Source organism: Phalacrocorax aristotelis, chromosome 12 (assembly GCF_949628215.1).
Source record: "Phalacrocorax aristotelis chromosome 12, bGulAri2.1, whole genome shotgun sequence".
NCBI classification, from domain to species: domain Eukaryota; kingdom Metazoa; phylum Chordata; class Aves; order Suliformes; family Phalacrocoracidae; genus Phalacrocorax; species Phalacrocorax aristotelis.
The window spans coordinates 19,694,143-19,708,573 of record NC_134287.1 but is presented as its reverse complement, the minus strand read 5'-3'; the positions used below and the strand labels follow the sequence as shown (position 1 = coordinate 19,708,573).

General features: G+C 48.8%; 1 protein-coding gene across 1 annotated transcript in view; it reads left to right on the top strand.

Annotated features, from left to right (window-relative positions):
• The first annotated feature begins 424 nt into the window (after positions 1 to 424).
• Positions 425 to 14,431, top strand: part of CTBP2 (C-terminal binding protein 2) — a 144,037-nt gene continuing 130,030 nt past the window's right edge. The window contains exon 1 of the mRNA XM_075107629.1: positions 425 to 565. The gene's annotated coding sequence lies outside the window, so the exon portion shown is untranslated. The remainder of the gene's footprint in view (positions 566 to 14,431) is intronic.

Genomic DNA, 14,431 nt, shown 5'->3' with positions numbered 1-14,431 from the left:
TGCCTGCGCTCCCCGGCGCGGGCAGGGGGAGAGGCAGGGGGAGAGGCCGCTCCGCCCAGCGCCGCCCGGGCAGTTTCCCCCTTCTCGGGCTTAAAAGCAGAAAGGGGAGAAAAAAAAAAAAAAAAAGAAAATAAAAAAGGAAATAAAAAGCAAAAGAGAAAAAAAGAGAGGGGGAAAAAAGAGGGGGAAAGAGGGGGAAAAGAGAGAAAAAGGAAAAAAAAAGAAAAAAAGGGGGGGGAAGCAAAGCCATCGGCCCTCCCCCAAGTTGCAATTAGCATCCTCCGCGCTGCTGCTGGGCGCCGCGGCGGGGCTCCGCTGCCCCCGTCCGCTCCCGGCGCGGCGGCGGGCGGAGCAGGAGAGCGGCGGGGGGGGAGGATTAAGTTGGGGTTTTTTTTCTTTTTTTTTTCTTTTTTTTTTTTTTTTGTGTGTGTGTGTGCGGTGTGCGAGCGGGTGGCGGTTTTAAGGTGGCTCTCCGGCAGGCAGAGCCCGGCGGCTGCGGGCAGGGATGCGGCGCTGAGGCGCGGTGCGGGGCCGGCGGCGGCCGGGACGCGGCGGCCGGGAGCAGGTAAGGGGGCGGCGGCGGCGGCGGCGGGGCTGCGCGGAGGGAAGGACAAGGGAAGCGAGGACATCTTTGCTTGGATGTCCCCGGGCGAGCCGGCGGCGGGGATGGAGGAGGAGGGATAAAAAAAAAAAAAAAAGGAGGCTCGGATGAGGGGGGCTTCGATGGCGGCGGGAGGCGGCGGCGCAAGTTGCGCGGGTGGCGGGCGGGCGCGGAGCGGCGGGGGCGAAGGGGGGAAATCTTTTGTTGTGCCGGGCCCCGCATTGTTTACTTAGTGCCGAGCGCCGCCGACAACATCTGCCGGTGGATTAGCGGGGCGGCGGCGGCTGGAAAGTTTGGGAAAGGGGGAACCCCGCGGTGCGGGGCGGCCGCCGGCTCCGCGCCCCCCTCCGCGCACCGCGGTGCGGGCTCCGGGGGCCGCGGAACCGGCGGCCGCGCTCCGCCGGTTGGGTCGGGGTTTTTGGGGTGTGTGTGTGCGTGGGTGGGTGAGTTGTTTTATGTAAAAAAAAATTTAAAATATTGTATTTTTAAATTTTTTTTTTAGTGTTTAAATTAAAATGTTAAAAATTTAAAATTTTTAGAAATAGTATTTTATTTCGGTTGAAAAACCGCACTCGCCCATCAGGCACTTGGCAACTCTCCGGGCTCAACCCGCGGGGGAGCGGGGTGCCCGGGCGAGCAGGGCGATACGGGGGCCGCGCCTCCCCTCCTCCCCGCCGGAGCCCCCACACCCCGCAGAGCTCAAAATACTGAATCTCCCCAATATTTATTTATCCTATTATATCCCCCCCCCCTCCGACTTGGAAATTTTAAACCCTCCCCAGCTAATCTTGGACAGCAAAAGCGGAGGAGCTGCGCGGGTGCGCAGATTTACGCGTTGTTCTTTTCACACACAAACACCCCCCCCCCCCCCCCCCCCCAAAAAAAAAAAAAATAAATGTAGGCCCCCCTCCCCAACTTGCTGGACTTGCTGAGGGGAAAGAACAGCCTTTTGTCCTGCCGGGGGAGCTGCCCCTAAGGTAAAGCCTGGCCGGGGCTTAGGGCTTGGGACTTTGCCGTGTCCCACGGCTCTGCCTGGCCGGGCTTGGGAGGAGGGAAGTGGGAGATGGAGATCTCAAAGTAGTAGAAGTAATTTCTTCTTTCAGCTGCACTTCTGCGCTGCCTTTGAATTGCCTGCAATGAATGTACGTAGCTCTAATTGAAGTACTTTAATCATTCACACTTGATTAAGTATACCGTGACCGGAGGAGAGGGATACACACACGGCTCCCTAGAACGTGAGGGATGGTATGACATTTTAATCCCGTGTTTTAAAAAACATTAGTGAAGCCGGAAAAATGATCGCCGGTGACGGTTAGGTATAATGGACCGTTGTTTTCATACAGATGGTGGCTTACCGACGGGAATGAAATTGCAGCTATTGCGGATATTTTGGGGGGGGGGGGGAGGAGAGGAAAAAAGAAAAGGCGAGGACTTTTCAGTTTGTTTAAGCAGAGTGAAGAAAATAATGATAGACGAGATGCCTGGTGACAAAATGCTTTTGTTCCTGTTTCCATCAGTGCATAAGGGCGCCGACCTGCTTTAGCATTCTTTAAAGGTCTCTTTACCAAGGAAAATTGAAGACGGTCTCATTATAGGAGAGTGTGTTCAGAATACTATGAGGTATTTATGAATTCAGAGGTGATTGTTGAGTTGCAGACATTTCAATTACACATCCTGTAGTAAAAAAAAAAAATTATTTGTGGCGATGTGTTCTGTAATCTGTTATTACCATAAAGCTGATTTGTGCGTGAGCTCCGGAGCTGGCCGAGGGAATGGGTTCGTCCACGGGGCTTGAATCTTAAACAAAGATTTGTATTCTTTGCCTCGCAAAACTTTCCTGCTGCTGGGGCAGCCTGAAGTTCCTATAAAAGCGATTGTTTGGGAAACGTCAGCTATCGTCAAGTATTTTTCTGGAAAGTCTGGTGTTGCGAATGCAGGACGGTATTTTTAGAAAGGAGCTTTTCATTTTTGGACACGTTTGGGAAACCCACCTGTTAGTCATTATCAGGGAGCGGGGACAGGGGTTTGCTTTCATCATTAGCAAACCCGGGTGCATCTGGGGGCTGCGGGTGGTTCCTCACTTGATCGGGCTCTCACAGCCGTGGTCAATCAAAGCATCTTCCCAATTTCAAAGTCAGAAGTAGTTATTTCTCAAACTGGATGGGTAGCTGAGTTGGAGCGGTGAGCTGCTCCTGGGTTTCGAAATGTGGGTCACAGGAGCGTTTGACTTTTCATTTTTCCCCTGGAATTTTGGGCTGAGGTGCTTCTTCGGACCAGAGTTTTATTGTCGACTTTATAGCGTACAGACGGTCGATGGTGTTTTTTTGCGGTCAGCTTCCCCTGGCTTTATGGTAGTTTTCTTCCTGAGCCCAGCCTGTTTGGGATCCCCGAGGTTTGGCCGGACCAGGTGGCTCCGGAGTGCGGTGCCCCGCGGAGCTGCAGCCCCAGCGCCCTGTTTGCTGCCAGCTCCTCTCATCCCAGCCCACTTTTCGAGGGCAAAGTTGTGCCCTTTTCCACTCATGCTTTTCCCAGATGGAAACCGTTCAAAGGAATTTCCCCACAGCAAAAACTGTAGCGCAGACCATCATCTCTAATGCTGTCATCTCAGTACAGACACTTGTCACTGGGGTCCAGCGATGATATCCCTCGTATCAGGGAAAACATGAGCCTCGAAGTATGAGGTCCCAGGCACGAGCTGGAAGCAGCACACTGAAACCTTTAGCCAGGAAAGTTGATTTATCCATCAGGCTGGCTGCAGTTCAAATAAAACTTCTTCAGTTCAGCTGGCTCTGGTAAGAATATGTACTGTAATGAAAAAAAAACCCCACCCTGAATCTAGGTTTGTCCGACCTGTTGGAAGAGGTAGGTTAATTTGCACTGTTTTTTTGGTGCCTTTCACTAGCTGTGGGAACTGAAAGTGGCTTCGCGTTTAAGCGGAAAAAATGGAAGAGCTTCTCTGAACACAGCGCTGGCAATTTGCATGTGTTTTGTTAAAATCTGGTGGATGATGCTGTCTCATAAAACCTGATAGGTGTCATATTTACTCCTCGCATAAGATCTAGCAAGTATTCCTTTCTTTGCTTGATGTTGTAGCTGTAGTAAGTTAAAAGAAGCGGAGAGCGGAGCTGCTGGTGAGGAGCTCTTCTAACTGGGGTGATTACACCTGCCCTAGAAATTCGGGGTTTTTCAGAGTACAGGGACTCCTCGCCCCCAGCAGTGTCCCTCCCCCCCAATCTGTTTGCAGCTGCCCTCCCCCCCGTGCAATAAAATCACCTCTTTGTATGTTTGGTTACTCCATAGAGCTTGAGAACAGCACCCGGAGCCAGCCCCCTAGCTCTTAGGGTCTGCGTATAGTATAACAGAGAGTAAGGGTATGCGATGCGGATCTTTGTAATTTTTATACTTGTTCTCCACCTCCAATAGGAATTACAGTTTTGTCATAAGAAGGATAAAGCCCTGAAATATCTTTTATTTCCACTGCACAGCCCACTTAACTCTTAAAATGAAAATTATTCATGCACTAAGGGTGTTTAGATTATAGGCTCTGGCAGGACGAATGGTGTCGGGGCTCACGGGCAAGTAGGGACCGTGTGGGTTGGAGTGTGGGGCGGTTGTTGGGGTCCCCTCTCGCAGGGGACACTGGAACTTTGGAGGAGAGGTTTTGGCAAGTCACCCCTGGTTTCGCTCTCAACGGGGATGACACGAACACTTTAGCCGGGAACTGGTGTTTTCTCCACCGCCGTCCGCGACGCTGAAAGATTCCAAATTGTGCTTTGGCACATCCGCGGGCGCCTGGGTCCACTCTCATTCCTTCTCCCACGTTCCTGCGGTTCAGGTGGTTTTGGTTTAGTTTGTTCCTTCTCTTTTGCCAGAGGAAATAAAATAAAGGTAAGTTTTAGGTGAAAGGATGAAAAATGCCGTGACCGTCGTTTGCCCCAGCGAGGGCGTGGAAACCAAACCTTCCCATTATGCCGTGCATGTCTCCTCCTGCTCAGCCCCATCGTGGTGAGGAGACCGGGACCTTTGGCAGAGTCCCAGGAAGGCACCAGGTAGCGTTTTCTGTGAAGTCAGCAGGGGTTTTTGGTAACAGAGCACAGAAGAAACAGTTGTTATTGATTTAGTTCCACAACAACCTCCGAGACTTTATGAGTGGGCACCCCCCTTTCTTGCACCCTGAGCCCTGATGATTTCTTAAGTACCAGGAATTGTTTTCACAGGAATAAACACCTGGAGTCTTTAAATTACGTTTTGTTTCTCCCCTCTGAGGTTGTAATGCTGGCAGGGTGTCGCGTTCGGGAAACGTGGTGGTGAGATTGCAAGGAGAATGATGAAGACCTCTTGTTCGGAAAAGAGGTACTGCGCTGTTGAGAAGCAGAAATCCCATTTTGTCACGTTTATCTTTGAGAGAAGAGGGGCCTGAGTCCCAGATTTGCTCCAGTCTCACCTAGACTTGATGCCCTACTTGGAACTTTCCGTGTTGAGACAGCGAGATAATCCCTGCGGCGTGGGCTTTGGTGTTCGCTTTGGTCGGTTGGGTTTGTCGTACTAGGTGTGGTGAGGGGGGAGCGTGGTGGTGGTCCGTGGGAAGATCTCGGTGGTCCTGCTGGCAAAGCTGGTGGTGGTTTTTTTTGCTCTGTAATGATTTCTTAGTGCCTCGGTTTTATAACTTGTAACTTCCATGGGATTATTAAAAAAAATACAGCTGGAGTAGTTGGAGGGGGAAGAACATGTGGTGGAACCAGAGTGGCCTGATGGAGAGGTTTGCATCTGCACATCTTGAAGGTCCATGCTGGTGGGACAGTTTGCTTCAGCTCGTCTGAGGTCTGCAACTGTGTGTTCTGCATGAGGAGAAGCATGGCGAGGAACAGCACTGGTGTTTACCCCCAAACATCAAAGCCATGGCGCTTTGATGCATGTACCCCATAGCAGTGTGCGTGTCACTGCCTCCGGTCCTGTTAGTGTCACGTTTTCAGGTGTTTCATGTGCCTGTTGTCTGCGGGGAGATACTTGTGGCTCCTGGGGGATGGGCATACAGCCGCTGCCAGACCCCTGCGGCAGCCGTGGGGGGGGCTCGGCATTGTTAGCATCGGCTTCGATGGACCCGTCAACCCCTCACGGAGGTCAGTGGTGCTGCTGTGTTGTGGGGTTGCCAACTTCTGGGATATTTATGAAATCCCAGCCAGGAGAGGAGCCTGCTCTGGGGGAGGGATGCGGGGCCTCGTCTCTGCTCGGCGGTTGTGCTGGGGGAGGACGGAGCCCGGGATGCCGTCGCCTTTCAGGGTCCCCCAGCTCCACAGCTGGCGGGAGCTGCATGCACTTGCATTACAGAGTCGTTTTGGATAATTCAGCTTTGTTTTTCAAATACGGGTCTTCTGTGTGGATCGAGTTAGGCATCTTGATAGGAGTCCGTAAAGTCCCATCTGTTCTGGGACTTTACTGTAAAATGCAAATAAAACCCAAGTTACTTGAATACACCAGTAATAGGTTTTAATTATTAATGACTTGCTCCTCCAACCTTATCTGGCAGTAATTTCATGTATACTTTAAGCTTATGGAAGCCAGTGGTCTTGCTGCAAGTAACTGCCCTGCTTACTTCTGGGCTTCTGCCTGTCCCTCCCGCCAGAATTAGGTTTTATGCGGTTAAAGCAACCTGCTTGGCTGCTGAATTTTTGGCTTTGCTTCCCCAGGTGCTCTCCCTAATCCCCGCCAGCAGTCACAGCAGTGTGAGACGAGGAAGGTCCTTTGCCACCACGGCGGCCGAATGAAGGTTGACCAAATCACACCCTTCTTCGGACCCAGGCTTTGAAAGTGCGGGGTACCTTGGCTGTGAGTTTTTTTCAGAGATGCTGGTAGGAACCTCGCCGAAGTGATTTTTCACACGAGGACCGCCGCAGTTGCTCCCGTGTACGTTAACTTGTGTAGTGTTGTCAAACACTCAGCCACTATTTCTTTGCGACAATGCATGCCAATTATTACTTAAATAGACCCCTGAAGCACAGCGCGGAGGGGGAATGTGTGGATTAGAGACATAATATTTACAAGGAGCCAAGTCTTTAATGAGACCAGGAATAATGCAGATGGATTCTCTGTTGCTAAATATAACAGATATGGAATGGATGCTGCCTGTCATTTTTTGTAGCGACCCGTTCACTTTGGAAAAAGAGTACCTTCTGTGATGAGGAGGTTGGCACAGAATTGTAGAACACTCCAAAGCTAGCCTGGCTTTTGGTTGTTATTGTAGTAACTGTAATGTATGGCTCTGCAAGGTGTAGGTGATCCTGGCTGGGACTGTGTTCCCACCTTTGAGATGCCGGTGGTCTTTGGGAGGAGCAATGGGTGTGTAGTTGTCTCTGTATGGTTGCAGGATTGGCCCCGAAGAAGACAGAAGGATGAGATGGAAGTCCATTAGTTCCGGTGCAGCCGATGCGCTGACGGAGCCAATAACGTTGTTATTAGTGCAGAAAATAATACTGACAATTAATCACAGGGCTGGCTCCTGCACAGACAGCAGGTGGCGTGCCGTGAGGTGTAATGAGCTCTGTAGGTCCTCAGCCTGCCTGTATGGATATTCCGGTTTAGGGCAAGGTGCCACGACACGGCCCCTGCCCTCTCGCTCGACAGTTCCCTTTTGGCCCCGCTTGTGCCCACCGGTGTGAGCACAGGGGCAGCGCTGCCATCGAGGGGATCTCCTGGCTTTCCTGCATCTTTTCTGCATCCCAAGCATGTGTGCTTATGTCCGTGTATGTACCTGCCTAAGGCTTCCCAAGGCGTGAGGTCTCCGTGGCCGTCTTATTCCTCTACAGGTGATGCACTTGGAACTCTCTGGGTGTGAGAAGCTCATAGTTTATGTTCCAGATAAATTTTTTAATTAAAAATTGGCCTTCTGCAGGCCCCTTTTGAATAACTGCATCTTGGCTTTCCTCGTCAACTCTCCTCCTTGCTTTTATCAGCGTACCCCTTCGGTTTACGATGGTATATGTGTGTGGGGCGAATGGCGTTTATTTGTGTTAGCTGGAGGGAAAACCCTGTAAATTCCACTTTAAAAACGTGCAAGGCCAAATACAAGAGATAATAATGGTACCTGTAGAGCTGTCATAAAGTGTAAACTTTTTTGTTATTTTTATGCTGAAAACCAGGTTCTTCGTGAGGGGATGTTGGAAGAAATCAGCAGTGTAAGCAAAGTAATTTGGCTAAATAGTAGATGTCACACTTAATCACAGCAAAGCTCAAGATTTTAGTTGGGGATGAAATTAAATTCGGTTCAATATATGGATAAAAATACCTTTTCATCAGCTTTCATGATCTCGCAGTCATCTGAAGTTTCATGATCCCGCAGCACAAGCACAAGTAGGTTTTATATTTGCCGCTTGCCTGAACTGGTACCTCTTTCCATACAAAAGTGGTACGGTGCAACGTTCGAGCCTAGGATTAGAGTATCCAGAAGTTTAGTACTGTAATACCTGTGGTAACTTCAGCTTTTGCCCTTTGCTAATAACAGCAGCGTTTCTCAGATGAAATGCCTTTTCTACCTATTCTCCGTTCCTAGAAGGAAACAGGATTTTTTTTTTTATATGCTGCAGTATTACTCCTAGGTGAAGCACCAGGATGACTTATTTTTCCCATCTGCAGTGTTTGAAGAGCGGAAAGCTTATATCTGTATCTCTGCATCTGGGCAACGAAAGTTGTGAGTATTAGACAGAAGCAGCATAGACAGATTTGGGGAGACAAAGTGCAATTTTACTTTAGTCTAGCCAAAAGTTTGACATATTTCTTGAATTTGTGCTTTCTTGGAGGTTCCCCAACTTCACTAAATACAAGTTCCAGCCTTGCTTGGAGTACGAAATCTTACTCTTGTTTAGCCCCAGGCAGTGAAGTCATGGCCTGTGATTTTTGTTGTGGTTGTTTCTGAAAAAGATCTAGTTGAATGATGTATTGGAAGGAAGAATCTGGCCAAGTTGGTCTCTGCTTGCCTGCGCACCTTCAGCCGTCGCCCTCCCAGCCTGTGCTCCGGGCTGTTGCAGGTGCTGGGTGCCGAAACGGGGTGCACAGCTCTTATGGTACGGACAGTGTTGCACATCTGAGTGCCCGAGAGGGGAACTGATAGCAGAGATCAGAAATCAGAGCTTGGGGAAGGAAGCAAAGGAATGCAGAAAGAAGCTGTGGCTGGCAGTGATGAGAACAAGAAACAGTTTCTGTAAAATGTTAGAAATAAAACTAGGTTACTAGGTGAAGTTAATAGGAAAGACAAAGTATCACACTTTTTTAGGGGGGGAAAAGCAATGATATGTTTAGACCCTGTTATGATTGTGGTAGAAGTGAATGTTAAACAGCAACTGCTTTAGTCAGACTTTAGTAGGTCAGTCCTGGTGTCTCTCACTGAAGAGGTTTACGGGAGTGAACTGAGCCAGTAATGCCTGTTTTTAACTGAGTCTTGAAATACTGGAGAATTCCCTGCAAATCGTAGCAGTGCTGATGTTCTATTAGTATAGAAAAGCTGTAGTTGGGCCAGGCTGAGTAAGACAGGCCTCTCAGCTTCACGTGAATCCTGGGCAAAGGATTCGAGGGGTAGGGGACTGACTTAATGAAAGAGGGAAGGGTGGTGATGCACTCAGTCTCCATCAGCATGAGTTTGGGGTCAGCACATACTGCAGAACTAACTTTTCTTTTTTCATTTAAAGAGCTTGTCAATGGGATTTGTCGAGCTAACGGCGGATTTTTATTTACTTAAAACTAAGCAAGAAATGCAGCTTGGTACAACACTGCTGTTTTGGCTGGGGATGTGCAGAAGAGTGACTGGCTGAGACCCAGCAGTGTCAGTTCTTAAAATACAGTTGTAAAATCAGAAATAATTTCCAAACATCTATTTCTAGCAGCCTCTCTTGAGCACTCGTTTTTGTCTGTAATGCTGCTTAACGTGTTCGTGAGCAACCCGTGATAAGGCAGAGAGTCACCGTTGCTAAAGCTTGAAATGTCACTAAGATTGGGAGAGTGGTAAATAATGAAAAGGAGTGACCGCTGGTAGAAGCAATTTGTATTGCTTGGATACAAGCAGGTAATATTTCTCAGATGGCCAACTGTAAATTTCTCTATGTAAGGGGAAACAACACAGGCCATACCTCCAGGACGCTGTCTGGAGAAATGATGTTGTTACAGAGGAGCAAGGAGTCATGAGTGAGTGTCGCTAATATGATATTGTGGCCAAAGGTCTTGTGTGCTCCTTGCCTGCGCTGGCAGGTGGCTGCCAGGCTGGAGGAGGGACAGGGCAGCCGCCGAGTCCTTGGTGCCTGTCGAGGAGCGTCTGCAGAGGGCTGCGGGAATGCCAGAGGATTCGGGAAGGGATGTAGAGGAAAGGTCCAGGACCTCCATCTGCTGGAGTTATCTGGGAGAGTGTTGGAAAGCAGATTGATTAAGGCAATTAGCATTGTCGTGGGGAAAATAAATTGCATAATAAAGAGCTCTTGGGTCTAGCAGGCAGTGTTTTAACGAGACCTGATAGCTGGAAGATGAAGCCCAGGAAAGGCCGGAGTTGGGGTCCGCGGTTTCGGCACTGCTGGCAGTGGAAGAGGCTGCTGAAGGTGCTGGTGCTTTCTCCACCTTTGGAAGTGCCAAATTCAGGGACGTATGTTTGTTGGAATGAACGATGTTCAAGCAGAGCTTAATTTAGGTAAGTTAGTGTGCAGTGTGTTGGGCTGGAAAATCACAGTGGTCTCTTCTGGGCACAAAATCCATGAAAGCCCATCGTTTAAATGAGAGCGTCCAGGTATTTGCAGATCCCAAGCACAGGCATTGCAGATTTTCTTTAAGAGGATGACTTGCAGAGAGGAGACTTGTATCTGAAGGTGGAGATTGCTGGATGTGACCCTTAGTGCTCAGGGAAGATCGCAGGTTCTTCATTTCCCACCATTTCCCTAAAAAATTCCTTGTGTCCATCACCGGAGTGAGTTACCTCCAGTGTCAACACCAGGTACTTAGCACTAAGTAAGAAGTTCGCAGGGACCATGTTAGCATGTATTATGGCTAATGCCTGCGTCAGATGTAAATTAATTTAGGTGCAGGAAGGAAATGAGGAAGGATTACTCTTTTTTTTGATAGTCGTGTGCTTTATCTAATGGTGCAGAATTTATTCAAACTCCAAGTCAGCTCTTGGTTGCCCTGAGAAATAACTGCAGCCCTGGTGGGAAACTTCTGAGCAGAAGAACACGGACAGGAGTGCAAACTGATCAGAACAGATCAAACCCAGATTTAAAAATTAACTATATGTTGCTTGTGTCATGCTTGAAACAGAACCAATGCATTTGTGCGCAAATTGGTTTTTATTTTGAAATGAGAATGTACAGCTGGGTGTTTGCAGACTTCCTCTGCTTTTAGGTGAGTTTTCAGGTGGGTCTGTTGAGCTCATCCATCATTCATGGATGAGGTTTTTGGGATCACCGGGCTCCGGTCCGTGTTGTGCTTGAGTACACAGAAGCTGTCATGGCAGGAGTGTTGTTTCAGATCCCCTCTGTGTGTGTATATACACATACATAGATTCATATCTGCTGGGTATAGAATGGCTTTTTAGGTCTAGAAGCCTACTTGCAAAGAAAACAGTGCATGAAAGCGGTAGGCAGCGCGTGGCCATGTTTAATGGTTTATTTGGCCACTCGAGGTCTGCATGTGCTGGTTGACCTCAGGGAGCAAAACTGGAGCAAAATGGGAATTTGTTAGCACAGTTAAAAGCGGGACAGTAAGACGGGCTGACGTGGTAACACAGCTTGGGCTAATGCTGTGAATTAAGGACATTTAGATGTTTGGTTTTGTATGATTTAGCTTAAACAAACAAACATCGTATTAATCTCATTACTCGAGCAAATGAAATAAACCTTTAAGGCAGTTAAAACATGCCCACAGTAGTTAGCTGTCAGACCAGCGAGACCCTTTCCAGACCGCACGTCTGCTCCCGCGCGTAACGTTACTCGTGTGTAAATGCTCGCAGAACGGGGGCGTTACTCGGGGACTGGGCTGGGGCTGGCGTGGTGGGATGTGGATTTAGTGGGAATTGTGGATGCAATGGGAATTGCATTAGCCTGGCTGGGGAGAGCCGGGGGCACAAAGGAGGAGAGTTTTTCTGCTGCTGAATACCGGGCACCGCTCGCCGCGTTGGCACTAGGCATCCATGTCTCTGCGTTGCTTCTTTATCCTTCCACTATAAAAGATGCGACTGCAAAGGTCCTTGTGGGCAATGTGACAAAACCCCCTAAAGTCGTCATTAAAAGCGATGTATTCCTATGCACCATGTCCTTACATCGCTCTGGTAGTGTAATGGATGCGACAAACCTAAGCCTCGAGAGGTTGGTGATTTTTTTTTTAGTGTCCTGCACATGGCACTTTCTTCAGAGGAAAACATAAGAATTTTATTAACTTTGACATGTTAGGCTAGCCCAGGAATTTTCTGTTGTCTTTCAATTGCTTTGGTTAGGCGGAGAAACGACTGAATGACATGTCATGTTTATAAAATGAAGAGTACCTAGCTATTTTCATACAGATCTCTTAATAGAGATTAAACACAAAATAAAACAGAATGCATCAACAGTGATATTCCCATAAGCAATATCGTAACTTGTATGCACTGTAATTATATTTTGTACACTTGCCAATTAAGCAGTTATGCTTTAGAGAAAAATTACTTTCAAGAGATGGAAGAAAAGTATCGCAGTAAATCAAATAAAATATACATGTGTTATAGGGTTTTGTGTATGCAGCTGAAATTTTAAAATTTCCTGCTGTGTTTAGGTTGCAGTATGCATTAACGATGCTCTGTGTCCTGTAGCTTTTTTTTGGACTGGAAAATAGCAGGTAGGGGAAAAAAATGCGTAAAAAAAAATGTTGCTTCCCGGGATAGCCGTGTGCCACGTGAAGCTGAGATGCTCAGGCAGTCCTGCTCTCTGTCCGAGCTCCTGCCGAGCTCTTGCCCCGTCACCCTGCCCTGTGCGATGCCCCGCGGTAGAAGGTGTGGGTACCAGCCGGGCAGGCACCCCCAGGTCGGGGCCGTGTACCCCCAAAGCCCAGGGCGGCTGCCCCACAGCTCCCAGCCGCTGCTGCAGCCCCTGCTGCCCTGGTATGTCCTGTTGTCCAGTTTGTTGGCTGGTGTGTTAGAAAAGGGCGCCTGGAAACATGAGCTGGGCTCAGGCTGGTTTTTGGCTGTTTTCAAACAGTTTTTCTTTTGCCGGTGTCGGGGCAGTCGTCTTTTCACCCCACGCCCCCTGTGGCAGCCCACCTCTCGAAGGCGTGGGACCACGCTGAACCTTATTTGTGATTAAAAACCTGCAAACTAACCCTCTCCCAACAATTCATGACTTTCATTTCTTCACCTTCTTTGAGAGCGAGAGGACCCACAGCAGGGGGAGCATGAGTTGTCAGCATTTTGCTAACAAATTGGTGTTTGCCTGTAATTTCAACGACCACTCTTTGGTATCTTGGATACCTTCAGCAGCTGGACCTGCCTCGAGGGTTTGTGCAGAGCTCTCACTGAAACGGTCATTTCCTTATCCCTGAGGGAAAGCAGTCTTACTGCCCTCGAGGTGTGGGTGGTGGGATAGGTGGCCCATACCTGACATTGTGTCGGGTGAGCGATGCTGTGCTGCAAGCCAAGACCTGAGTACCTCAAATAACGTGCTTGGGAGCGTACCCAGAAACGCCAGGTTTCCAGCGCATGGCCAGGCTGGGCTTGCTGGGAGTTACAGGGAACTTTGCAAAGTCATAAGGAAGTTACCAAAGTACTGTTATTTGCTGAACAGGCGCGGTATCAGTTCAATCTGTGGTTAATTCTCTTTCCTAATGTAAACTCAGCGCAAGGTGAGTGTTAGGGAGTTTAAGTTGCTGATAGAAGTGATACAAGATCTTTTTATTATACTATGAGGTCTTTATTTGAGGATTTCAAAACATTTTGCAGAGCAGAGGTGGGTTGAATGAGCTGGCCAAGACCATGCTGTCCGTCCAGAACAGGGGGAGAGGAGCTCCGTGGCTCTGGCTCCCCATCAGCTGTGGGAGCCTCTGCTCATACAGGATCTTTTCTGGTTTGTTTTTTTCCAATAAATCACTAAATATATGTTTTTATCAGTAACACACAGCGCTACTTTAAAAATCCTTTTCTATCATACAGAATTAGGCAGATCTCATTTTAAATGCGTCCAACATATATCGAAGTAAAAAACCAGCCCTCAGAAAACTCCAGATAAGGTCTGCTGGGAGGAAGGCACTGCAGGAGACTTTTCTCATGTTGTGGCTGGTGGCCTGGCGGCCGTCCCTGCCTCGCCGTGAGCCGAGGGACGCGTCTGGCGCCGGGACCTGGCTGCTGTGCCGGGCTTGCCTCCTGCCTCCCCACGCCCGCGTACGGCTGCAGCTTGCGTTGGGAAGCGGCGGTTCCTCAAGTCGTGGCACGTATGATGTTGCATGGGGGAGAAACTTCTCAGCAGTTTAATGATCTGATGGTGGTTCTCACTGAACGATACATCAGCGTTTAAACCCTTTTATTTTAAGGGTTTAAGCAGCCCAGAGCGCAGTCTCCCATGATGTGCATCTTTCCTAGATTTTTTTTTTTTAAAAAAAAAAAAAGCTTTCAGATAGTTGTGATGTCCTTTGGTGAACTCTCTAATATAAAAACAGTCCCGTAAGTTGGGTTAAGAAGGAATCCAAGCTAACCAGGTGTTTGCTTTTGAGGTGTGGCTGCATTTGTGAGGCACAGGGCTGCCAAGAGGCAGCGCCGCGGGAGGCGTGTGAGCCTGAGCTCCATTTGACACACGGGGCTTATGCACCTGCAGCCTTCGAAATAAAATGTTGGTCGTCTGAACT